This window comes from Cebus imitator, unplaced genomic scaffold (genome assembly GCF_001604975.1).
Source record: "Cebus imitator isolate Cc_AM_T3 unplaced genomic scaffold, Cebus_imitator-1.0 Scaffold246, whole genome shotgun sequence".
In the NCBI taxonomy this organism is placed as follows: Eukaryota; Metazoa; Chordata; class Mammalia; order Primates; family Cebidae; genus Cebus; species Cebus imitator.
The window spans coordinates 2,799,863-2,805,923 of NW_016107561.1; the positions used below are offsets into that span (position 1 = coordinate 2,799,863).

The 6,061-nt window shown below is 36.0% G+C and overlaps 1 protein-coding gene across 3 annotated transcripts in view; it reads left to right on the forward strand.

Annotated features, from left to right (window-relative positions):
- Nucleotides 1-3,189: 3,189 nt before the first annotated feature.
- The window catches only part of FLRT3 (fibronectin leucine rich transmembrane protein 3), a 12,565-nt gene continuing 9,693 nt past the window's right edge, over nt 3,190-6,061 (forward strand). For 2 of the 3 annotated variants that reach the window (XM_017498613.2, XM_017498614.2), the window contains exon 1: nt 3,192-3,448. The gene's annotated coding sequence lies outside the window, so the exon portion shown is untranslated. Of the gene's footprint in view, nt 3,449-6,061 lie in introns of all 3 variants that reach the window. The other variant, XM_017498615.2, reaches the window with a different exon arrangement.

Genomic DNA, 6,061 nt, shown 5'->3' on the forward strand with positions numbered 1-6,061 from the left:
TATTGATGTTCATTTCCAAACCAGTTGCTTTCAATCTGAAATGCATTTTCTTGTGCACTATGTTAGATTCATAGGTTAGCCAACAAAACAGAACAAAATGCAAAACTACAGAAAACACCCTTTCAACCGAAAACATCTACTAGAACTCAACTATGTGTTAAGTTCTGGGAACATGAGGTCATGAGATGCATAAGTACGAGAGGAAAAAAAAATCAATAAAATGCTCTGCTATTCCTCTCTTACTCACCTCCATTTACTGGCTATAAAATTACTTCAAAGGAAAATTTTTAAAAATCTGTTATTGGCCCTGTCCTACTTTCCTTTGAGCATTCCTCTTCCATTCTTAGCATCCTTTTTATTCCAAGGGCTTGGATGTCCCCCATCTTAAATACTGACAGCTAACATTTTATTGAGCACTTACTAATGGTCAGGCACTGCACTAATAAACTCAAAGAGACTAAGTAATTTGCCTACAGTCATGTGGCAAAGCCCACATGGAACCCAGTTTGCTAGTCTCTGAAGCCCATGTTCTTAAACTGCCCAGGTTTATTACACTGGTTGTCCTCCACCCTGAGCTGAATCCTTCCTGCTGTGAGATTTCAGCTCCTCCCTTCCTGTCACAGCCTAAAGGGCTTCATGACAAAGCTTGCCAGCATCCCTTCCCCTTCAACCAAAACAGTCATCCCCTCATAGTAGCCAATGTGCCTTAGAAAACAAAAGAGGAGAGCAATCTGAAGTAACTCATGATAACCTCATGTTTCCAGAGGTTGTACATACTATTTCAAAGGGGGCACATATTATTATAAGCTCACCTCCAACTAGCAGCATTTCAGGTAGCTGACAAAAGCAGGAAGTGAAAAAACATGTAGGCAGCAAAAGAGTATGTATTTTTGGACAGAATAAGAAGCCAGAGATTCTACTAAGAGTTTGCCTCCAAAGTCAGTATCCCTATATAGAATATATTTTCACAATTTCTTTCCTTATCCTACATTTTAATCCACAACTTAAAAGGGGGAAAGAAAGCAACAATAAATAATTGGCATTCAATAAATTCTTGCTGCCTTTATTTGTCATGTAAGGAAACCAAAGCCTAGGGCAATAAATATGAAGTCATATAACAAATAGCAGCCCAGGGAAGGGAAATCTCCCAACTCCTAACTCCCAGGCCAGTACAATTTATTTTTGATACCTATAACCCAAATCACCAATTGATCTTTCTTTTCTGTTTAAGGCCTGCCTGAATGAAGACAAAAGTGATTAAATATGGATATAATCCACAGGAATTTGACGAGGCAAAAATTTCCTTTTTAAATAGAGCCAACTCTCACCTGAAAATGGCTTCTAGAAAGAATTATTTCATAAAATAATTTAATCCATGTGTTTGTTTCATGGTAACAGAAAAGAATCCACCCTTTTTAAAGTGATTATCTGTTATTCCCACTTCCCTTTCCTTCCAAAATTCAGCATCTGAATATCAGTTTAATTGTACTACACAGCAGTTTAAAGAAATTGGCTTTTCAATAGACATTAGAATCTGAAACTCCTAGATTTAATAGGTCTGTCCTCTGAGGCCCATAAAAGTCCAATCATAGAACAACAGGGTCAAAACATTTCTTACCAAGGGTTCACCTACTTTGATATCACCCATTCTTGGAAGAGAACTCAGAAGGCCAAACTGCTATCAAACAAACATATAAATAGATAAACTAAAGGAAGCTAATGAAGAGACCACAATCAAATACTCCTGGGAAAGACTATTAGCTGGCCTTCTTCAGAAACAAACATGCAGGGAAAATTTGAGAAAGAACAAAGGAGAAAGTCATGAACCTCTAAGAATAAAGCAAATGAAGATATTAGTTTAAGGAAATTGTCCTCCAGGCAAATATAAAAGCTAAATTCTTACTAGCAACATGAACAAGTAAAATACACTTATTTGGTGGAAAACTTATGGGCACAAAGAAACTGTTGACCAAATAGCAGAAATCAGTCTACAAAAATCACAATTAAAAATAAAAGTATAATTGTTTATTAGGCATAGAAATTTATAATCTTCACATCTTAACAACTGTCCAGTGTTTATTCATGTATCTTAGATAAAATAAAATAATTTCAATCCAGGCAAACCACCCTGAAAGATTTTTCTTAAGATCTTTATATCGGAACCCATTCTCAGATCAGCAAAACATTTAGAAAGGAAAACATTCTTTTCAATTTTTAAAAAATATTTTATTGGGGGATCCTTAAATATAAATAATCCATTTTAAAGAATATAAACAAGTACAAGTACATAAAACTTACTTACATTTTCTAAAACAGAGAATAGTAACTTCTTTACCTCCAAAAGAACAGACCATTTACTACCACTAAAAAAAATCTTTTGGCATTCTTATTGCCCTTCCCCTAAATGAATCTATCTATCTATCTATCTATCTCTATATATACATATTTTTTTAGACGGAGTTTCGCTCTTGTTGCCCAGGCTGGAGTGCAATGGCACAATCTCGGCTCACCGTAACCTCCGCCTCCCAGGTTCAAGCAATTCTCCTGCCTCAGCCTCCGGAGTAGCTGGGATTACAAGGCATGTGCCACCACGTCAGCTAATTTTGTATTTTTAGTAGAGACGGCATTTCTCTATGTTGGTCAGGCTGGTCTTGAACTCCTGACCTCAGGTGATCCGCCTGCCTCGGCCTCCCAAAGTGCTGGGATTACAGTGCTGAGCCACCGTGCCTGGCCCTGATGTATATGTTTGAACCCGCTTTTTATTCATTTGTTGAAAAAAATATTCACAGTTGAGATTATTGGCCTACATCTTCTGCAATTATAACATTATCGTAGCTAGTGAATAATAAAACTAATTTAACTTTGGTTAACTTCTTTTCAATACAGACGGCTTAAAAAGAAAAGGAAACCTGTATTTTTCTACTGTGATCTTAAAAATATATTTCTAACATGTTTTTTAAAAAATAGATAAGTATGCTACCACTACCTTGTAGTAAACTTTAGAAAATGTTGAGATTCCAAAGGGCTGCCTACAAACCAAATGGCATCCTAGCTTTGGCAGGCTGATGCCTCATTTCGGCTGCTCTCGCCCCCTCTAGCGTTTGCAAAGCTCATCTGTCTGATTATCCAGTTACCTCACTGAACAAGAGCTTGGCTAAGTCCTGCCCATCTATGACATCACCCCCTTCTTCAACCACTGCGAGGTGAAGCTTTAAACTTCAGACTTGGAGGTGGGCTGTGTGCAGTAAACTGGAAGGCTCTCCTTCGCTCACTCCTCAGTGTAGGAGTGATCTGAAGCAGGACAAGCTCAGCCTGCAGCTGCCGTGGGCTTTGTGCGGACTGGACGCAGAGCTTAGGAGACGGGGGAGGGCTATTACTCCAATTCACAGTCAATGGAATTACAGCTATAGCGGCAGTGTATATAGGATTGCTTTTTCTCGTCTTCCTGGTAAGTGTTTTCCATGTTTTTTCTTATGATTGTCCCAGAAAGTTTGCTTGGTTTTACTCTCTAGAGAGAAACGGCTCGATACTATGAGAAATCCGAATAGGAACGTTTGCTCTGTCACCAGAACGAGCAATATATGTGCGTGCAAGCCAGAAAAGAAAAATTTCACTATATGGCCAAACGCAAGAAGTTTCTTAGAACCTTCTTTCATTTATAAAAGATAAATAAGTAGCTATTTTCTGTCTTGAGTAATTGCTATTTAAAAAGAGCCTTATGGAAAGCAGCACGTTGGAAAGTTCAATATTAAATATTAAAGAATACAAGGAAATTCTTCAAAGATAGAAAAGCAAAAGGTCTTGCTAACTTGGTGTGTACTGTATGTGTGGTATGATCACCAATTGCTGTTTTTACAACTGTGAAAGAAAATCAATAATCCCTCAACCCATGAATACGCAGTACATGAAAAGCATACATCTTGCTCACAGCTAGCCGAGCTACTCCTGGAGACTTATGTGCCTCTGTAAAGGATTAACAGCTACACCTAGATTTTAAAGCTTGCACTGCTATTGTGCCTGAGCTGCTTCAAGCATTTCAGGCTTGCAAATCTCAACTAGTAAATTGAACTCAGAGGAGGGGGAGACCATATTCCCAAACCATATTCCCTCTTCAGTAGAACGCCAAAACCCATTGCTTGGGCAAGTGCAGTATGTGACTAGCATAGCAAATGGCTAAGTCTGCTCAGAAAAACTAACAAAGCTGACCCTGGAAGCTATGCCTGATGTATGCAGTGAGTTTGGGGTGGCAGGAAAGAAAAATAAATGAGTAGAGCCCTCATCAAGTGGGTTTTGTAGAGCATCCATTCTTTGCAACTTATAATAGGAAAATCTTATATTGGAAGAAATGCATTTATACTACAAAACTTGAAAAAGGTAGTTAAATGTATCTTCTCAAAAATTTTTTTTTTCACTGAATTAGGTCTGAAACAAAATGGTTGCATATAGGTAAAGAGTGCAACAGGCCCATGTCTTCTCAGCATCTGGGGGGTTTGTTTTTATTATTTTATTTAGAATTCAAAAGAAAAGAACATTTTTTCAATTGTTAGTCCAAATTCTCTAATGGTTTTAATAATAAGGCTATTTTAAATTTTCTTAATAAATCTGTCTTCTTTAAAATGCCCATCTATATTATTTTATTATCCAGAAACAAAATAAATTAAGCCACTAGAAAAGTCCTTCAGCTGTAGCAATGCCTTTCATTTATCTCTAACTGAATAAAAATATCCTGACCAGCATAAACATAAAGAATAAATTTGCCTATATTCAGGGAGAATCACTTATACCTGACCCAAAATGACAGATGACTAATACTCATCTCTTTTGAAATGAGTAAAGAAAAGTTAATCCTTTAAAAGTACCACAATAATATCAATATTACCAACTACTACAAATATTAATGATAATATGCCAGGTTTTAATCATGAGAAAATTAAATCAGAGATATCCTACTAAGTTTGGACACATAGATACAAACACACACAAACAAACGTACATCTATTTATTACCCTGAAATAAAAACAGGGCTACAAAAACACATGCATTTAACTAAGAAGACTAAAATTTGATTTTTTGAAGAGCATAGCCAAAACACATCAAGTTCAAGGATCAGCAAAATATTAGTGAATCAATAAACAAAGTGAATTTATTAATATAGTGATTCTGTATAACTGTCTACCAGTTATTAATTGGGCTTTTCATTTTGCTGCACCCCACCATTTAAAATCAATTATGACTAGGTTCAAAATGCACAATTAAACACTTCCCAAACATAATGTTTGTGAAATATATAATTGGATACCAAATAAAGTTTTTACAAAAAACAGGAAAACTGTAAGAAAATTTGTCATAACTAAATGTGGCAGCAAAATAGAAGGTATGTTTCTTTTGCTTTCAAGTGTTAATTAAGGAGCCTACAATTCTATCAAAACTTTTTCAGAGCTAAATGAAGCAGTGTGAAATAAATTTGGTTGAAATCTTGTGGCTGTCAGACTTTGTTAGCAAGCTATTAATTATCTTTACCCCAGTTTCTTCTCTAGACTATATTGCCCAATCAAATAGAAACTCCAATTATGCTCAGCATCTCCTGCCTAGGGACACAAGACCCTAATGAACACTGAGTCTCTCCAGATGAAAAATACAATAATCAGCTTTAAACATGCAAGTGCACTGCAGAGAGATTTTTCTGTGCTTTTCTTGGCCATACATCCTAAGGCTTCCTCTTCTTTCTGAATTATGCTGAACAATTTTAAGCCCTACAAAAATCAGTGCAGGGAATTTGCCTTGTCTTAATATATTAATGTTTCTTCTTCCTTGCTTTTCATTTTTGATATGCCAATGTTCATACCAATATTAAATTAAATCTGATCATTGAAAAACATATTTGGTTTACAGTTGCCCTTTCAGTCATTCCTAACTTTTATGCCTCTTTTTAATGTGGGTGGGCTATATAACAAAGAATGTGATTGATTAATGGCGAAATCCAGAGCTAACTTGAAAATTCTGAATACACCCCCTTATATATTCTTATTCAAACCCTTTTTTTTAAAAAAAAAAAAAAAAA